The following is a 21,287-nucleotide window of genomic DNA, read 5'->3' as shown; positions in this document are numbered from 1 at the left end:
TTATATGATGGATGCTGGAAACCAAAAGAATGTCATCAACATACAGAAAAAGCTTGTGTTTTTTTTTCTTTTTTTTTTTTCTTGTCTCGCAGAGCTATAGAAAGAGGTTTTATAAACAATCAAGTGGTTAAAGTAGGAATCCTTGCCTAATACCTTGGGGGATGTCAATGGGGGATAACCTCCATTAGTAAGAAAATTGGCCATAGGATCTTCGCCTAATAATTTTAACCATTGCATGAACATAGGATCAAATTAATTTTTTGAGCATGGAGAACAGGTAGTTATAGCGAACTTAGCCAGATGTCTTCTCTAAGGAAAAGGGAAAATTTTTCTGGCTTTCCAACATTATGTTCTGTACAAATTATCTGATGAGCAATGTTTCACAACAAATCCAAGCTCATCCATATTTAGAAGACTTGGAAATATTTCTTTCCAGTCTGGCTGCCAGTACCGTAGAAAGGATGCCCTTCTTGATGACATATAAGAGTTACCACACTGATCCAAACACCTTCCAACTAGTGTTGTCACGATACCAACATTTTGGTATCGATACCGATACCACCATGTATTCCATACTTTCGATACTTTGGTTAACATTAAAAAACTACACACAGGCTCTTTGGGCCAAATAAACTCTTCTTATGTTTTGGGATTTTGACACTAGCAGGAAATAAATGAATAATTACCATTGTATATACAGTAAAGCTGCTGCGATTTTTAGATGGAGATGGTAAATGGACTTCACATTTATAGCACCTTACAGCTGTGTGAGCAGCCTCAAAGCGCTTTACATAGCTCATCACATTCACCCATTCACATACCATTGGAGGCTGCAGCATGCAAGGCGCTGTCATTCCAATGGGAGCGCTTTGGGGTTCAGTGTTTTGCCCAAGGACACTTCCGCATGTAGACAGGCAGAGATGGAAATTGAACCTGCAACCTTCCGATTGGGAGACGACCGCTCTACCAACTGAACTGAGCCATAAACTCCATTTGTCAGAAATACAGTGCTGTACTTGAAAGGCATACTTCAGTAAAAGTAAAGATACCTTGAATGAAACCTACTTTGGTAAAAGTGAAAGTCACCAGTAAGAATAGAATAGAATAAAATAGAATAGAATAGAATGCCTTTTATTGTCACTTGTACTAGGTACAGTGAGATTATAAACAACTCCAGTGACAGTGCAGCAGTTAAAAAGAGCAGAATATAGTGTGAAAAGGAGGGTGGGGGGTGTAGGGGGTAAGGTGCACGGTCCAGTCCTGTGAACACAGTGTATTTACAGGAAATAAATAAAAACTATAAAAATTATATTGCACATTATGGGATAATCTGTAAAGTCAGTGCATACGAGAGTTCACAGTGGTTATGGCTTTGGGGAAAAAACTGTTTTTGAATCTGTTTGTTTTTGATCTCATGACCCTGTAGCGCCTTCCCGAGGGCAGCAGGTCAAATAGGTCAGAGCCAGGGTGGGAGCTGTCCTTGATAATATTTGTAGCTCTGCTGAGGCAGTAAAATAATTACTTGAGTAAAAGTTGTGAAGTACCTCATATGAAATTAACTTAAGTACCAAAAGTAAAAGTACACAACACAACCAGAAATATTTTTCACCTCAGAGCCAGAGGACTTACTCATAACACAACCATTATTACAGCCACAAGATCTTCAGGGAAGCCAAAATGAAAGTTTTTTTTACGTCTTTACTGGACATTGCATGGATGTCTTGTCTGGACGTCATACGTATAAATGTAAATTAAAAACAAAACCAAACCATGCGACTCCAATTGAACCCAAACCTCCTGTGTGACTAAGGACCCGTTTACACCACAAAGTGTGACAACACCTAATCCGTAAAAAAAAGGAGTGCGTTTACACTGCAGCAGCGGACACAGAGACAACGGTGTAGTTAGTATGCCGGCCCACAGGAGGGCGCTGTTACTTGATTTTGAAATGAAAACACACAGATGTGTGCAGAGAACAATACACGATAAACTTGAAAAAAATGGAGAGCACCTGACATCCGCATGGACTGATGACGTATCGGATGCAATCATGGGTGAGTCTCAACTATAAGACTACTGATATGGACAATAAAATTAGAATACGGACCGCAAGTCATACCACTACGGGGCCGCCATGTTTGTTTACAACTGGATGAGCAGGAGGGAGGGGCAGAGATGTGCATGCACGCAGTAACAGGCTCCGTAGCCTCCGGCAGTCTCTGCAGGAGAGAATAGCAGTCGTGAAAAAATCGTTCCACCTTGGGAGCCGAATTAAAAACTTTACGGATACAGTGCATCCGCACACTGGTGTCGGTAAACGGACCCCCCAAAAGTGAAGAAAGTTTTGGGGATACACTCGTATTCGTTGTCGTGTAAACGAGGCCTAAATCATGTCAAAACCAAAACATGCCAGTCTGGCTGCTAAGATGTGCAAAATAACCTCTGAAATACTTTAACCCAGATAAATAAGTCAATAATTGACACCATACACACATGACCATCAAGATTTAGAAAAAATGGTAGAGGGAACCTGACATCCAACCCTCAGCACCATCTGATACAACACAGAGCTAACAAATAATAATACTGTTTGTACACATTACCTTAAAGGGGACATATCATGCTAAATCCACTTTTTCAGCCCTTAAATGCATTTTGTTGTATATTTAGAGTGTTTAGAAGTACAGAAAAGTTCAAAGTAGTCTCTTCAGGTGCTCCGTTGATATCTTTATATTCTGTTTTGGTCATATTTTGCGATCGGTTTCGATTTTTCTATTCTCTATTACGTTTTTTGAACAATGACGTCACAGTATTCTCAGCGGAACTGCCAAATTAGGACATCGACATTTCGAGCAATCCGCCATTTTTGTTTCTCGCTGCGATTTTGTAGTCCAACCTAAGGGTGCCGAAGTTACGAGAGGATAAGTCGAAATGTTCGGTTGTTGGATGTAGTAACCCACAAGCTTCGTTACACCGTCTCCCAGCATCAGAACCTTTTCGAAGTGCCTGGTTGAGTTTGATTTTTCACAGAAATGTACCCACATCTGTGGGTAAGGTCATTTTTGTGTGCGCGAAGCACTTTAAGGACGACTGCTTCAACAACCTCCGCCAGTATAAAGAAGGATTTGCCGAAAGACTTCGTCTGATTGAGCGGTCAGTTCCTTCTATCTATGGAGACGACGAACAGAGCACTTCGGTAAGCTGTATATAACGCTAAAAAGTGTGATGATAAGACGTCCCTGTCATTGTTTTGTTAGCATTAGCAGTTGCACTGTCTTCATATGTTAGCGCTGTGTGCTCGTTTTAGATTATAATGTAACTTCTGTGTTAAATAGTCGTTGTAATACAGGCAGTATTGTAGTAGTGGGCATGGATGGAGAAGTTAGTGTAAATATAGTAAGACACCATTGCGTTACATCCATATGAAGACGTTCTGCAGATGCATCATCGTCATTTTCATCTCGCTCCGCCGGGTCCGACTCTGGCTCCAACATGTATGGCTGGATGGACAAATCTTCCGTTGTTGACATTTTGTAAATAATGTGTAAATATAAAGTTTCTGCGCCGCTAGATAATTGTATCTGTTCTATCAAACTACAAAGATGGCCGAACAGGGTGGCGTTGAACCGAGTGTCACCTCTGCAACCTGGAGAGGAGGCGGGGTATGAAGTGTCTCATTTGCATTTGAAGAGACCGCCCCAAAACGAGTTGCTCTCAGAAGCACATCAGAAAAGGGGTAGAAAAGGGGCCTGTGGAGCTATAATAATGAGGAATTCAGACCCAAGCGTTGCAGTTCCGCGTTGTATAGACCACAACTGTATGATTTATATGTAAAAAGGAAGGATTTAAAAGCATGATATGTCTCCTTTAAAACAGAAGGACCACAGGTCCGGATCAGCTTCCTGCTCAACTGTCCTGTTGCTGCTCCTCAGTCATCGAATTCTTTTTCTTTGTAAATCCAAGGTTACGATTATTCAGCCCCAGCAAGTGTAAAGATGTAAGTAAACAGACATGTGACGCCTCCATTTCCCATAATGCATCATTTGGTTAAAGGGACGCAAGCCCGCAATAGAAGTCTTTTAATCCAAATGTGATTCACACGTGCTGTGATGCTCCTTAAGGCCCCTCCATGCATTCCGCATCGCGCGTCCGCAGACCGTGCGCAGGCCGAGGGTGCTCACATGATTGGGTCCATGCTCCAATTTTGGGCTTGTGGCAGCACATATTCCATGCATGCGCAATGGTCCACGCATCCTCATCAACATGGACGCTATGCATCAAAAATGGCAACCTTCGGCGCATACGCAGTTGGCGCACACAGGTCGCACAGTCCGGGAAACAGACTGGTTTGTCCCCCCCTATCGACGGGCGTGCCCAATGGGCAGGTGAACTAAAATAAACCGAGACATCTGCTTTTAAAGCCTTTAGAAAAGGCAAATCCATGCTGCAAAGATATCTACTGCACAAGCAGGGTGGACATTCACTTCCTGCAAGACGGGTATCGATGTTGGCTGGAATATCAATCGTGTATCATTTAAAGAAATACCTATATAAACCTAAGTATGGTGGACTGATTGTGCCAAAATTAAATGAATAAATACACCATTAAATAATTAATTAGATTAGTCATTAATTTATTAAAATTGGAATTAGATATAGAAATGTGCCATTAATTAATTAAAATACCTATTCATTTTATGTGAAAAACAATTATTTCACCATTTAATGAACTATTTCATTGTCTAAATGTGCCAAAATTAAATAAATAAATCCACCATTAAATAATTAATTAAATGTGTCATTAATTAATTAAAATTGGAAATAACTATATAAATGTGTCATTCATTCATTCATTCATTAATTAAAATATGAATTAATTTTATGTATAAAGAAACATATAATTATTTAACTATTTAATTATTTCATGGTCTGGTGTTGCACTGCTTCATGAATTTGTTTTATCTGTCGAACACCCATCAAATTCAGTGGGCGGGGCTAACGCTGATAGAGTCAAACCTTTTGCTTTGGTCTGAAGAGTCTCTAATCACGACTGCTCCGTTATCGGAAGATCTGCATGAACTTTCTATAAGGAGTTGGTGAGAGATGTTTCAGAGTGTAAAATATCTCTCACCCCTGAGGTGTTTAACTAGCACGACCCAGTCTTCACCTTGGTTTTTGTCGGTTGCGAATAAAGATTTGTTAAATAACATATCCAAACCAATGAAGAGATGTATAGCAGGGGTGGGCATTCCTGGTCTTCGAGGGCCACAGTCCTGCATGTTTTCCATGTTTCCCTGCTCAAACACACCTGAGAGGTCATGATGAGGCTCTGCAGAAATCTTGATAACGAGCCAATCATTGCTGTCAGCTGTCTTGATGTGAGGACACATAGAAACCGTGCAGGACTGCGGCCATTGTGGACCAGGAATGCCCACCCCTGATGTATAGTGTAGCAATAGGAACCATTGTTAGTTATGTGTCGCTACAGGGACGTTTTACGCTGCGAAACCTGGGATACCCGACCGCGCTGAATGTAACCTCACGCGAAGAAGTTAAGAAATAAAAGTTCTCCACCCATCGGGTGGAAACAAGATGAGTTTGGAGTTTTACTGTGAGTGAGGAGCAGACTTTAACATCTAGAGCAGGGGTGGGCATTCCTGGTCCTGCATGTTTTGCATGTCTCCCTGCTCAAACACCTAACTTGTCATGATGAGGCTCTGCAGAAAGCTTGAAAATGAGCCAATAATTGCGGTCAGCTGTGTTGATGTGAGCACACATAGAAACCGTGCAGGACTGCGGCCCTCAAGGACCAGGAATGCCCACCCCTGATTTAGAGCCACCCATTATATCAGAATATATTCACTTGCTCTCCAGCAATCCATTATCTGAGATCGATCTGTACTGACTTGATGTGCAGGGAAACCAATCAGGTGTAAGGATCCGCCCACTAACTTTGATGGGTGAGTTTGACAGATGCAATTAATTCATGATGCAGTGCAACTCTGGACTATGAAATAATTAATTAAATAGTGAAATAATTTAATGTGTTATTTTTAACATAAAATGAATTAATATTTCAATTAATTAATGACACATTTAATTAATTATTTAATGGTGTATGTATTTATTTATTTTGGCACATTTAAGCAATGAAATAATCAATTAAATAGTGAAATAGTTATATGTCTTTTACATAAAATTAATTTGTATTATAAATACTTAATTGCACATTGAATGACACATTTATATATTTAATTAAAATTTGAATGAATTAATAACACATTTAATTATTTAGTGGTGTATTTATTTTGGCACATTCAGTCCTCCATACCTAAGGCCCTGTCCACCTGAGCTCAAACCATCTTTTTCCTTCCCATTGTTAAATAAAAAAATACGTCCACACGTCACTATGAATGTGGCTCAAAACCATGTAGTACAAATGCCTGGCCTTCAGGTGGCGCTGTAACTCTGCCACAGAACTACATCAAAAAGGGAGAAGAAGACACTGAGCATGCAAATCTGCAGACAAAGACAAGGAGATTACTTTCTCATATCGGAGAAAAACAATATTTCGCCTTATTAAACAGACTAGCATGAGTAGCATCTGCAGCACGACCTGAAGCATGTAGTCCGCCATTGCTGTTAAGTGACGTTGTTGAGAGGGTCCCAGGGTTAACAGGTCAAGAGGTAAGGCGATCATGTCATAGTTTTCCGCAAATAGGCGTCTTGTCCATCCACACTTTAAAGTTGAGGCGGTGTTTTAAAAGTTCCCGATTCTGAAACCCGTTTTCACGCTCCCAAAACGCCGTGCGATGTAGATGATTGGCCAAAAACGATGAAACAGCGGTCTTGTGTGGACAGGCCGTAAGTATCCATATTTTTGCCACTGTTACCAATGATCTACGATTGAGTGTGGTTGTAGAGGCCAATCCTTGGGTGTGGATGGCATGATGTTCCTGACTTGTGGCCATACAAATAATTCAGGTCCAAGAATATTTCTTTAGGTCACCTTTTCATTTATTTATCTTCTTTAAAAACAGATTTATTCAGTTATTCCCCTGCCAATCTGGTGCTGGTAGTGACTGCCTCTGTGGTGAGCATGGCCACGGTAGGAACCATGTTTCTTCCCACCTTCCACACCTGTGCCTCACCTGTGTTACCTGCACCTTTAACTACCTAAACCCATGTGACATATGCAACCTCAGTAAACTACTGATTTGTAAACTACCGTGGTCAAAAATAATAACACACACGAGTAATAAAAATTAACCTGAAGCTGGACTGAAATGGTTCCATATTGGTATTTAAGTAAAATTCACTCAATATGACTGACTAAACAGATTGCGATTGAAATAGTTTTCTGTGTACAGTTCAAGCACAGTTTGTCATATTTTTAAGATAAGTGCATCAATCAGGTCACTAATGGAATAAAACATGTTTTTTTAAGTAAAGAGGACAAACATTGTGATGTGCATGATCTTATAATAATCACCTCTCAAAGATTAGCGTGACTATTTTCCACTGTATTCTAATATTTCTTTCTTTTTCCAATCATTACTTACAAAACATAAACTCATTGATTTTCATACATTTTTAATTTATTGTAATTGCAGAAATGCAGCTCCTCTATTGTTTTACAAATGGGGTGCTGCAGCATCCTCAGAAACAATGGTTGAAGCGCATTAAAACATCAAACTGGCCCAATCCGGCCCTCAAGGGGACTCTATTAGGGCTTTTGCACGAAAAAGAACCAGTGGCAAGTAGGGCTGAACGATTAATTGCATTTGCGATAATGTCGCGATATGATAAAACGGGATTTTCTAATCGCAAGGGCTGCCCAGCCGGGTCACAGTGCCCAGCACCCCCAACCCACCCCAGCGGGACCACCCCCTCCCCAGAGCAGACCCCCGCCTACACACATCCCCCAGCACTCCCCAGACCAGGCCAGCTCGCAGCCTCCCCAGCATAGACGCTAGCACCCCCCTCCCCAGCCCGCAGAGCTGCCAACCACCCGAACCACGATGCCCCAGCCACTGACGGTCCCAAGAGCCCCGGGGGCGGAGCCACCCCCCCACAGGGCTACATGGTGTATTTAATTATTGGGGACCATGTGGACTGAAATTGTGTCAAATGATTTTTCCTACAAGCAGACATTTTCGCCAATGTGATGTGGTCTAGAAGTAAGTTTTTAAATAACTTTATATTCAGATTACTTTTGGATTTCCAGTTCATGGGGATCGCCTTTTTTGTGACGCTTTGGGAAACCAGGAGCATGCAGGACTCATTTTTTTCTCTTTTAATTTCTGTGAGATCACCTAAGAAGCAAAGTTCAGGTGAGATTAGAATAGGGTGGCCCAGGCATAATGATAAATCTTCACAAATCTTTTGCCAGAACGTTTGGACTGGTGTTCAGCCAAAGTGCCGGTAAATAGGTATCAGGGAGATCACCTGGGCAGTTTGAACATATGTTAGTGGAAGTGACACCCATCTTGAACATCCTTTGTCCTGTGAATGAACTCTGTGAAGGACCTTGTATTGTACGAGCTGTGTATTGGTGTTTTTGCTCATTTTGAATTTGGGATGTCCCGATCAGATCAGTAGATATTGGATCGGGGCCGATATTGGTGATTTGTGAGTGCTCGGGAATCGGCAAATCCAGCCAATCAGCCCGCCGATCTAAAAAAAGCAAAAAACTAACTTTTTCACATCAGCTGCCGTAAAGCGAGCCCCGTTTGCGACCTGCCGTTAACTGACGTTAGCAGCCTAAAGCTATTGAGTGGATAAAATGTCAGCAGTCTGGAGGTATTTTAAGGTTGATAACGAAACTAGTCCAGCGGCCAGTTGTACTATTTGGGAAATGTTTTTTGTTTCCCAATATCAAATTGAAAAATTAAAATCGGATGTTTTCCAATTTCCCGATATGCGTTTCATAAACAAAAATTGGGAAATAAAATACGACCGTAATTCTTTATTTCAAGTTTGATTTGCCAAAAAACCCGGAAGTCGAGTCTCTTCTTCTTCTGTTGCTGCTGCTGCTGCTGCTGCTGCTTCACCGTCCATACTCATCTGGCTGTCGCCTTGGTGATATTCTTGTATAAACTTAATGATTAAAAACTTTGCGCAACTGTCCAAAGACATTTTTATCATGTAACAGTGGACATGGACCCCAACGGCATGACTGCGGGTGAAATATTTCAGGGAGAAATGTGTGAAGATGGATCTCCAGCAGAGCGAGGCTTCTCCACCTACATGACGAAGCATCACCTCCAAGCTGAAGCTGCTTCAGCTACTGCTGAGGTGAGTAGCGTTGTACCAGATTAATTTATGATATACAGTACATGATTAAAATTGCGTCTTTTCATTGATTTGACCGCAGTCTCACAGTGCCCCCTACTGTCAGAAGCAGCACACTTGCAGATTGTCCTCAGAGCTCAGTCATCACATTAAATGAAACATTTTTCAGGAGAGAAAAATACAATCTAAAAACTAAATGATAATTACTAATGTGAGGCTACAAATGTACTGAGATTCAGTAGAGTTAATTTGTAGTTACACTATAATATTTACAGATTCTAAAAAACAGATGACACCGTTTTGTATTTTGGTCAATGTTTCATAATATAATGCAAAAATGTATTATTAGTGTTGTTCTTCTTGATAATATTACTATTAGCAAGCTCTGTATGCAGTTGTGTGTCATTGTCATCATCTTACTGATTTATGTGTTGCTTTAATTGATAGGTTGAAATGATGACAGGATTTCTGTCTTCTAAAGGAAAACATGCCAGTGAAAGGTGGGGAGCAGCTTTACAAGAGATTCAACACAACAAAACACATTTTCTACAGACGACATCAACATCTGTAGGTTTTCTTTGTTGCTCTTCTTTTTCTGAGCGGTACTTTGTGAAAATGACGTGCTCTTATATTTAAAATTCTGATGATTAAATTTCGATGTTGCTTTGCAGGACTGGTATTGTTAAAAAAAAAATTATGTTTTACTTTATCATGCAATTAAATTTTTTGTTGTTTACATGCACTCAGAGGTTATTTGTGATATGCAAATCCTTTTTCTTTACTTTCAGAATCATCACGTTGAAAGGATTTGGGTGAAGGATTGCATGTTTTTCTTACTGTGAGCCATTAGGTTCGTTGAACTAAAATTGGAATTATCATAAATTTGCTCTTTCAATAAAGTTAGTTGAAAAAAGGTTGGATTTCTATTTTTTATTTAAATCTTTTTTTCTGTTTTGTGGCACAATATTAAGACAAGGTTTGTTCATCAATTAAATGAATAAAAAAAACATTTAACCAACACCTGGGATATGAAATAATGATACATTTGTTCCATGCTATTTCAAATAACATAAGAAAAATAAGAATATATTTTGTCATTTGTTTAATTTCAAACATAAATATAAGGTAAAAAGATAGATTGCAGTAGAAAAGCTGACGTGTGTGAAAAGGAGTAAGGGGTACGCTGAATTCAATTCAATTCAATTTTATTTGTAAAGTGCTAAATCACATCAACAAACATCTCAAAGCGCTCTTACAATGATAGAGTACAACAGAACCCAACTAAACCCTTCCAAAGCAAGCAGGTGTAACAAGCAACAGTGGCCAGGAAAAACTCCCTTGCATGGAGAGAAGTTCATAAGAACTCCCTCTTCAGGAAGAAACCGTGTGGCGGGCCCTAACTCTGGAAGGGTGGCCATCCGCCTTGACCGGTTGGGGGGAGAAGTACATGGGATAGGACAGGGAGAGAGAGGAATAGAAGAGGGAGAGAGAGAGTGGCAGACAGGCGAGATAAGTACATATACTAAGAAAAGTCTATGATGATCGTTGGTCTGATGATGAACCAATCTCAGTCTGGAGTTTAAGGGCCGTGCCGTTGCGGTGGGGTCACGGTGCTGTGGTGGGGTCGGGTAGTAGGACCGTCGTAAATCCACTCTGTGAGTCTTGGGTCTGATCCCCTGGATCCTGCTCCCCTCCTGTCAGGGAGAAAAACAGACGGCGGCAGTATCTGGTGGCTACAATAATGTTGTTACACAGAGAGAAAGAAAGAAACAGATGCTCCAAATGTATAGTTACTCCCTTTAACGGGAGAGAGAAAATCCCCTCAGCAGTCTAGGCCTATAGCAGCTCAACTTAGTGGTCCTATTTTATTCCTAATGATAAGCTTTATCAAAGAGGAAGGTTTTTAGTCTACTCTTAAATAAACTAATGGTGTCGGCCCTTCGGACCGAGGCTGGTAGTTGATTCCAGAGTAAAGGAGCCATATGGCTGAAACTCCTGCCTCCTGTTTTACTTTGATGGACTTTAGGGATTACCAACAGTCCTGCATCCTCAGAGCGAAGGGCTCGTGGAGGGTGATACACTTCTAGAAGTTTCTCGATATAGGACGGAGCTTTCTGATGAAGAGTTTTATATGTGATCAGAATGATCTTGAATTCTATTCTAGATTTAATTGGAAGCCAGTGTAAGGATGCTAAGACTGAGGAGATGTGCTCTCTTCTTCCAGTTCTGGTTAGTAAACGTGCAGCAGCGTTCTGCACTATCTGTAAGATCCTAACAGAGGAGTTTGGACAGCCTGACATTAGGGAGTTTACAATAATCTAATCTTGAAGTCACAAAGGCATGAATAATTTTTTCTGCATCTTTGAAGGACAAGAAGTTTCTAATTTTTGCAATATTCCTTAGATGGAAGAAGGCTGTCCTGGAGACATGTTTAACATGGGAAATAAAGGACAGATCCTGATCAAAAATAACACCCAGGTTCCTAATATCAATGTTAGAGGTTAAGGTAATATTATCTAAGGTAATCAAACTATCTGAAAAATTATCCCTGAGCTTTTTAGGACCTAGGATTATAACCTCAGTCTTGGATGTGTTGAGCATTAAGAAGTTGATAGACATCCAGGACTTAACGTCCCTGAGGCAGGACTCTAATTTAACAAGTTGGTCGGCCTGATTGGCTTTAATTGATAAATATAGCTGAGTATCATCTGCATAACAATGAAAGTTAATGTTGTGTTTCCTAATAATATTTCCGAGTGGTAACATATAGAGATTAAACAATATGGGTCTGAGGACGGAGCCTTGTGGTACTCCACACAGGACCTGTTCATGCATTGAAGATTTGTTATTTACATGAACAAATTGAAACCGGTCAGATAAATATGATTTAAACCAGTTTAAGGCTAAGTTTTTAATGCCGATGGCATCTTCTAATCTCCTTAAAAGTATATTATGATCCACAGTATCAAATGCGGCACTAAGGTCCAGAAGAACTAAAACAGGTAGAAGACCTCTATCTGAGGCCATTAGAAGGTCATTAGTAACTTTTAGCAGTGCAGTCTCTGTACTGTGGTTCATTCTGAAACCGGACTGAAGGTCCTCTAACAGATTATTCTCGTGCAGATAATCGTTGAGTTGTTTAGCGACTATTTTCTCCAGAACCTTTGACAGGAAAGGAAGGTTGGAGATAGACCTGTAGTTTGAGAGAAGGCTTGTGTCTAAGTTTGGCTTCTTAATGAGAGGTTTAATAACTGCTAGTTTAAAGGATTGTGGCACATAGCCTATTGTTAGAGACTGGTTAATAATTGCGAGTATAGAATTATTTATTAGTGGCAGTGCCTCTTTCAGAATTCTAGTAGGAATTGGGTCCAACAGGCTAGTAGTTGGTTTAGCAGAAGAAATAAGGGAATTTAGTTCGGCTAGTTGTATTTGCTGAAAGCATTCCAGATGACTGTTAGGTTTAACCAGTTCCTCTGTTATGGGGCTAACAGACGGTAAGGTTTGATGGATGTTATCCCTAAGCGTTGTAATTTTATTTTGAAAGAACTTCATGAAGTCCTCACTACATATATTGATAGGAATGGTGGGCTCGACGCTATTTTGGTTCTTGGTCAGTTTGGCTACAGTACTGAAAAGAAACCGAGGATTGTTTTTGTTTTCCTCTATTAAGGATGAGTAGTAATTAGTTCTACTTTTACTCAGAGCTTTCTTATAAGTTTTGAAGCTGTCCTTCCAGGCTACATAATCTTTGTCTGTTTTTGTTGAACGCCAAGTTCTTTCTAATCCACGGGAGCATTGTTTAAGCTCGCGGGTTGATGAGTTAAACCATGGGGATGACTTTTCCTGTTTTTTCATTTTTACTTTTTGAGGAGCTATGTCGTCTAGCGTTATTTTTAGCATATCTGTCAGACTGTTTGTTAGGTATTCAATGTCTGAGCTAGTAACAGTATACGGGTCAGGAAGATTCACTACTGATTCTATAGCAGTGGGAATTCTTTCCTTGAATTTAGTTACTATGTTATGAGAGAGAGACCTGGTTAACACGGCTTTAGCCGGAGGTTTCTAACTATTTAGAACAAAGTCAAAGGTTATTAAGAAGTGATCTGACAGGAAATCATTGTGGGGAGAGATGGTCAGATGCTCTATACTCAAACCATAAGTTAGAATAAGGTCTAGGGTGTGGAGATGTTTATGGGTAGGCCCGTCTACTACCTGAGAGAAACCTAGAGAGTCAAGTGTAGATCTAAAGCTGGCACTGAAACTATCATTTTCTACGTCAACATGAACATTGAAGTCTCCTACCATGATAACCTTATTTTTAGTCAGGGCTAGATCTGACAAAAATTCAGAGAATTCAGTTAAAAGAGTTGAATAAGGTCCAGGAGGACGATAAATGATTACAAATTCTACAGAATTTACTATTTTATTTGACGGGTGTCGCATGGTCATGCTCAGACTCTCAAAAGAACTAAAAGTTGGATTTTGGGCAGCCAGCGGTTAAAAGATGACGTGCGGCTAAACATCTCGTCACTGATGAGGTTTGGGAGGGGGCCAGAGAAAACTACTACTACGTCTGTAATGGTCCGCGCTTATGTGCACACTGACTCTACGTTAGGTTTGAGGACCTCAGACTTCTTCAGGCGAACGTCGTTTCCACCGCAGTGGAATACAATCCGTTTGAATCTCCGTTTACTCTTGGTCATTAGCTTTAGCTGGGACTCAATGTCACCTGCTCTGGCCCCAGGCAGGCAGCTAACTGTGGCCGCTGGTTGTCCTAGGTTAACGTGTCTCACTATTGAGGAGCCAATAACCAGCGTGTCCTTCTCAACCAGCGTGCTGCTAAGTGGGGCAAATATATTGGAGACACTGACGAGGTGGCAGCGTCCGGGCCCGATTGACTCGGGTGCCGGGGTGTCACTGCGGGCCTCCCCACAACAGTTCCGACCAACCAAACCACACACACACACACACACACACACACACACACACACACACACACACACACACACACACACACTCCCATTCCCAATCTGTTTATTAAATGTATGAATTAGATATTTGAACTTGTAAAAGGCTCAGTGGACTTTGTGTTTTATCCTGTCACTCGAGAGTTGGAGGCGGAGGGTGATGAGGAGGTCGTCACAGCAGCAGTGCGTTCCGAGGGCATAACCGTCCCAGTGTTGTGCTAAAAAGGGATTCCCTGCCAAAAACTTATTCCCGTCCACGTGAGCGGCTTTTATTCGGATTTACAGCCATAACATAAAAATATACTAAACTGTATCATGTATCACATATGTATGATAATAAAATAGGCAATATAAAATCTATCATTTCTTTATTTTACATGTTGCTTGCTGCTGATTGGTCAATCATCTCAATTGCAGTTTGTTTGTTGAGACTTTCCCAGAGACTCACTTTAGTTCTTACCATGTACATACAGTTTAGTATATTTGTACAGTATAGCTGTAAATCCTAATAAAAGCAGCTGGAACAAAACAGACGTCCCAAGCGACTGACGACACAACACAGGCGCATCCACACTGCAGCTTTACGCACGGCTGTCACCGTGCTATTTATGGCCTTCCTCTGAAATTAGACTGATTGTTACACACTTTGTCACAATTGATAATAAGTTCTATCCACCGCTCTGTATCATTGGAAGATGAAACTATGACATATGAACATCATGCTGCTGATTCAGTAGTTATGTTCCACTAAAGAAACATCTATACCACTGCAGCTTGGCTAATGATGATTACGTGTGTCTATAAGTCTGATATTTGAAGATATTAAATGTATGAGATGAATCTGCCTTCAATTCACCACCTCACAATCAGCGCTGCCAGATTCCCTGTCTCCAACATGTGTCTGCGCATGGTTCAAAATTTGCGTACAGGTACGCACATTCTCCTGCTAAGTTTATTTTTTTAGATCACAAACTTTGCATAGGAAGTGGCGTACGCATCTTTCAGGACCCGTTTTGCGCGAAAGCAACCTTTATAAATTAGGCCTCAGATCTTTGCACTGAACCATATGGAGTTGTTGGAAAAAAACAAAGCTTGTTTTCTGAGACTTTATTTTCGTTGGCCAAATTTGCTGTATTGAGTTTCAAACTGAATAGGTCTATTTTGCTATCTATTGTTTTACTTAAGGTTTTAGTTAGAGGCATAACATTAAGAAGTAATTAATAATGTCAAAACTTCTCATTTTTGCATTTTAATCACCTGATTTTCAAAAGTGAATTTTGTCACATAAATCGTCTTGTTTTTTTCATGTCAGAAAGTTGTTACTGAAAGAACCAGTTCAATTGCCAGACAACCTCAGTAAATGCATTTTTTAGCACAATCAAATGGATTTTGACCAAAAAACATAAACATATTAAACTGTGCACCTGTGTGTGCTACTAAATTTGTCTTTGTGCTACTGAAATATTTAACTTGCTAGTAAGCGTACAGTCCTGTGATGACATAAACATTATACTTTGTTTAAGACTCAAGCCATTTTGTTCTGGAGAAAGAGGGAGAAGCGGTTTTTCTGAGTGGTTGTGATGTAATTAATTTTTGACATTTCTGCTTAAAGTATTTACAGATCTGTCAGGTTTCTAATATGTTTCCCCCCAATGTTAGTCATTCCTATGCCCTTGGTAGCACCGTTGCATGAGAAAAACTGGGATTAAAAAAAATTAAATAGCTGCCAGACAAAAGTTTTGAATTATTGAATTCTCCAGGAGCCGCCCAACTTGTGTCCTACTACATGGTATGCTGGCAGAAGTCGGTCCTAGCGACATTAATATTTCTAAAATTACTTTAAGAGACAAACTTCAGAAAACACCTCCAAATCCAAAAGACACTTCCAAATCGAGAAAACACTCCCCAATCAAAAAACACTTACGTATAACAAAAACACTTCTAAATCCATAAAACACTTCCAAATTTACCACGACACAACAGAAACATGTGGTACCTGCTGACTGCAAGGTCGTCACTGATTGGACGCGCTACCAATGACACCCTCACCACTGATTGGACAGAATCACGGCCCGTTTCTGTAACAAAAAGTCATTCCTGCCACGGTCCGCGGTCCGTGGATAGGAGACTGTCTTCCATAGTTAAGAGACAAGATATTTTGTCCTCATTGTGGCTTCCAGGTAATGACAGCTGGTCGAGGCTTTATTGAAGCTTTGACAGTTCATTTAATACATGGTTCATTATTCAAGGCTTCAATGACACACAGTGCTCGAGGAGTACAACTAGTGGTCAGTAAAATGATGTGCAATGGAAACGTGCTGTTGATAGGTTCATAATAGATGCTTTGGATTTGACTGAACATGCTCTTTCATGTTCAACTAATGTTCAACGAATTAATGTATGGTTTCTTGTGGATACAATAATAATGAGTCATTGGCAGCACATCCATTCGGTGTCGACTCTGCCATCAGCAGATACCTGATGTTTCTGTTGTGGTGAATTTGGGAGTGTTTTCACTATTTGGAAGTGTTTTTTGAATTTGGAAGAGTTTTCTCTTTTTTTTTCTCATTTTAAACACCTCAGTTTCACATTTCCATCTCGCAAAGGTCTCAGAGTATCAGTGATCATCATAGGTATCTTTTTTTTTTTTTGCATTTTAGTGACCATCGACAGCCCTCCTTGAAGGTGAATGGTCGCATTGTATCATTATTTACTCTGGACCAGGGAGAGTAGTGTCACACCTCAGTGTGTGTGTGTGTGTGTGTGTGTGTGTGTGTGTGTGTGTGTGTGTGTGTGGGGGGGGGGGGGGGGGGGGGGGGAGTTAGTAAGTGCTAGGTCTACAATGGCACCGGTGGTCTGTATCTGTCATCTTGGTGGAGATCTTGATAACCAGTGTTTTCCAACTATGCCTACCGAGTCCTGGGGGGATTCTGCACGTACGTGGGTCTTGTCAAGAGTCGGAGCTATTTTCACGCATGCAGGTGGGCCTGCCAAAAGAGTCCTGAGGTCTTGTCCAGACGTGGCGGAGCTCCCCAGACCAACACCGCCCCAAAGCCACGGGCCACAGGATGCGACGCCCAGACACCTGATGGACCGCAGAGAAGGGCCGCCAACCCCGAGATCCCCGATGCCCTCCCAGAAGGAGCGAGGCAAGGGGTTAGCCCCCCAACCCGACCACCACCCACACCCGGACTGTGTCCAGGCCAGGGAGACGGCTGGGCCCCATGAGCCATGCCAGAGGAGAAACGTGATGGTCTTCATCCCTTCCTTTTTAATATGTTTCCCAAACCTGGGTGAGCAACATTCCCCAACCCTGTGACTTGGTGTTAGCTAAGGCAAGAGTCGATCTTAACGCCAGTCCACCAGTCCGCCAGTCCAAGATTAGTACATATTTCTACGGACTACTACACATTTTCGATGGCCAGTCCGTGGGACCAGTGCAAAATTAGAAATTTCCAATCCAACCTGCGGAGATTTCTGATCCATGATGCCTCATCTGCGCTTCAGTGTTATTGAAATGACTCCACAAGTGTTTCCCTGTCGGCTGCTCTGCTCGTTCGCTGCAAACTGTGGACTGGATTTCCTGAAGGGAGGCCGGTCTCAATGAGACGTGGAGTAATGAGTCAGGAAATCCATTTCACAGTTTGCAGCCAGCTAGGAGGCTAGCATAGTAGCACTGTGCTATCGAACTTTTCATGACAACATGTCGCTGTTTGGATGGATTTTATGCTCAAAGCACCGCAAAGCAACACATCAATGTGGATGTTTGCAAAGCCGTAGTACAGCAAGGCGGCGCTCTGCTGCCAGACGTCACCGTTTCAAAAGCCAGCTCGCCAAGGAGAATGACACTGACTTCCGTCAAAACAATGAACAGCAGCCCCTTCGCTGTAGCAGTCACTGGTTTTACCACAACTGTGGTAAAACCAGTGAATATAGAAAATTATGCCAATCTCATTATGTAGGCACTTCAGTGTAGTCCAATGTGCTGCTTATATAAGGTTGTAGGTTGGGGTGTGCGTGCGTGCTGGCATGCATGTCTATGTCTTTGCCTCTTTGTGTGTGTGTGTGTGTGTGTGTGCGCGCGCGCACGCGCGTGTGTGTGATAGAGAGTTTGCATGTGCACATGGAACTAAAGCTCCATGTTCTAACTGGGTCAACAGAACCCAGCTGCAGTACTGCAATATGAGTGTGTGTCTGTGTGTGTGTGCGTGCATGCCTGCGTGCATGTGGGTGTCTGAATGTAGTAATACAAAGGGTACAACAAGGGATGCGTTGTCATGGCAACCTTTTCTGTAGCCCGCCCACCCGCTTTTTATGTCGGTGAGTATTATACGGTGAGGGAGGAAATAAACATGGCTGCAGACTGAGGTAGTGTGTGATTGGTCACACCCCCTTGTCTTTGTGTGGTGCAAGGGATTGTGGGTATCCCTGAACTGAATGCTGGTGTGTGAGTGTGAGAAAGAATGGGGAGGAGCAGAGAGAGAGTGTGTGAGGAGGGAGGAGGGAAAGAAGGATGAGCCAGTGTGTGAGTTTGTGAGAGAGAGAGAGAGAGAGAGAGAGAGAGAGAGCGAGAGCTACGCGAAAACAGCAGACGCTAAAGGGCAAAGCTTTTGGATTTGATTCTGATTCTCTGGTATGGACCGGATTACTGTCAGCTGAGGTACGGATGTGCTTCTCACCTTATCGTCCCTTCATTCATCTCTGTCTCCCTTACTCATTGCATTAGCTAGACTGTTAGCAGCATCTCCTTGGTAGCATTAGTAGCATAGCGTCAGAGAAATAAAAAAAAATTCTGACACAAAATGGAGCGATAGCGAGGCAAATATAGACCAATTACAACCAAGAGAGGTAGCAGAGGGTTTTCAGAAGCACACAAAGTGTAGGGATGGAGGGAAGGGAGAAATAGAATGGAAGAGAGGGAGGGAGAGCATGACAAAAGGAGGGGGTGTGGTTTAGTGCTGTGGACAAAGGAGGTTGGCTGATTGTTTACTACCACTGCAGTGAGAGACATGGCTCCCCTTCTCTTACCCTATCTTTTCTATCCTTCATCTTTTTTGTTTTTTGTCCCTGCTGAGGATTTAATTTCTTCCTCTCCAGGGTAGCTAGCTCCCCGTTCTCTGCTTTTGGATAGTCTGGTAGTAACGGAGGCAGGATGTGCTACAAAATGGCTCTTTACCTACAGGACAGGAGCCAAAACTAAAGAGCAGTACAGAACCTTTTAGACCATCACTCAAACCCTACAGTTCCACTGTGTCCTGGAGTCATGACTTCATATTCTGTAGTTCACAAATTATGTAGAACGACAAAGTTCTACACAATTTGTAGTTTAGTATTTAACCATTGTCCCTGAAATACATTGTGTCTTTAATCACAGTCTCCAGTTCATTTGTGTCCCCGTTGGGAAATTTGTGTACATACATGGTAATATTTTAAAATCCAAGATGAAGGCATAATATTGTGTGCTGAAACAACATCAGTAGCAGTGACTCAATAGAATGGTGAACTGAAGTAAAATAGGCTAGCTATGAAATCATAATTGTTTAAGTGTCATCAGTGCCTAATATAGAATCCTGCCTACCTGGGAGAAGCCACACAATCAAATTTGGTATGTCTCCTCCTTCCCTGTCCTGAATTCAGAAGGGAAATTGATTTAGGGACGAAGGAGTTTTTTGTACCTGTTACCCTTCATCCAAGAAAGTCTGAGCCAAACGCCATGAGGCAAGAACTGGAACCCTTTATGTAATGGATAGAAGTTGTCGGAAATGAAGGCATTGCTCTTCTTGTTGTACAGATCTGTGTGCAGTGATTTTTTTAAAACTTTTATGAACACAATCCCTTGACAATGTGTTTCACATCATTGACGTTCACAGAATGATATACAGGTGGACAGATGAGAGGGGAGAGAGGGTCCTCTTCACAAATGAATAATACAGCCTCAGTCCAGTTAGTGTTACAAATACTGTATTCAAGTATTCCTTTACAAGGATCCATCTTTTTAAGTAGGAATCCAATTTGACTTGTAGTTTTGCTGTCAAGTTTTCCATTCAGTTCATAGTACTTAGTCTCTGTATCCACTGATCCAAGGTGGGCATGTGAGGTTTCAGCCAATTTATTGTAATCATCTTATGTTCTATCAACAGAAGAGCTCTTTAAATAAATAGTTGTTGTTTTTTCATTTCCTTTAAAAGGCACACATCCACAGCTGTCGCAACTCAAACGTTTCACTAAGATTTAACATTTTTCCTATTTCCCTTTTTTTTACGCCTTCCCAAAATGTTCTCAATTTCATACAATCCCCCCCCAAATGTGGGAGGAATCTGTAAGTGCACCACATTCCCTGCAGTAGAGGGGGAGGCATTCTTATTTAATGTAAAAATCAACAAAGGTGTTTTTAAATATCTCATTCTCAACTTCTATCAAAATTCTCTTCAGTTTGGGCTGTTTAAACATTTTTGCCACAACACCCAGGACCCCTCTAGTTCTCCATCTACAACCACCACCCTGGCGAAAAAATTAAGGAAATGTAAAAAATAACCCAAGTGCCAAAATGTGCTCTCTAGCGCCACCTAGAAACACTAAAACGGCCACCACGGCCCGTAGGAATGTTGTAGGGAGATCAAACCAAAACTCAATTGTTCATCTCATCAAGAGCTAAAATTCACGCGCCAATACCCTTCCCTGAATCCAACAGGAAGTCCGCAATTTTCCTTTCAAAATAAGATTTGCAAACGCTATCGCCTCTGAGGGTGATTATCGTATCGGCTTCACAACACTATTAAATGACAGAAGAGATTCTCCTGCTCAATAATTCTGTTGGACTTATTAATTAGTCGAGTGGTTTCGTTTTTATTAGCCGTCAAAGTTCCAAACGCAAAATCCCGCTGCCACTCTCCTATCATTCAAATACATCGGAAAACCAAAATGTCTCCTCAAATACAGCTGTGACAGAACACCCCGAACAAGTGGCTACTGTGGCTAAACCGTGACTCAGATTGACAAAATGAGGAGATCAGCAGCGCGACAAGA

The 21,287-nt window shown here is 41.4% G+C and overlaps 1 protein-coding gene across 2 annotated transcripts in view; it reads left to right on the top strand.

Annotated features, from left to right (window-relative positions):
- stox2b (storkhead box 2b) overlaps nucleotides 1-21,287 on the top strand; it is a 126,594-nt gene that overhangs the window by 38,421 nt on the left and 66,886 nt on the right. The window contains exon 1 of one of the 2 annotated variants that reach the window (XM_080464919.1): nucleotides 18,807-18,921. The exons of the other annotated variant lie outside the window; for it this stretch is intronic. The gene's annotated coding sequence lies outside the window, so the exon portion shown is untranslated. Of the gene's footprint in view, nucleotides 1-18,806; nucleotides 18,922-21,287 lie in introns of those variants that run through there. 2 annotated transcript variants of the gene reach the window in all.

This window comes from Lipophrys pholis (genome assembly GCF_963383615.2).
Source record: "Lipophrys pholis genome assembly, chromosome: 6".
In the NCBI taxonomy this organism is placed as follows: domain Eukaryota; kingdom Metazoa; phylum Chordata; class Actinopteri; order Blenniiformes; family Blenniidae; genus Lipophrys; species Lipophrys pholis.
This window is presented reverse-complemented; position numbering and strand designations above follow the sequence as displayed.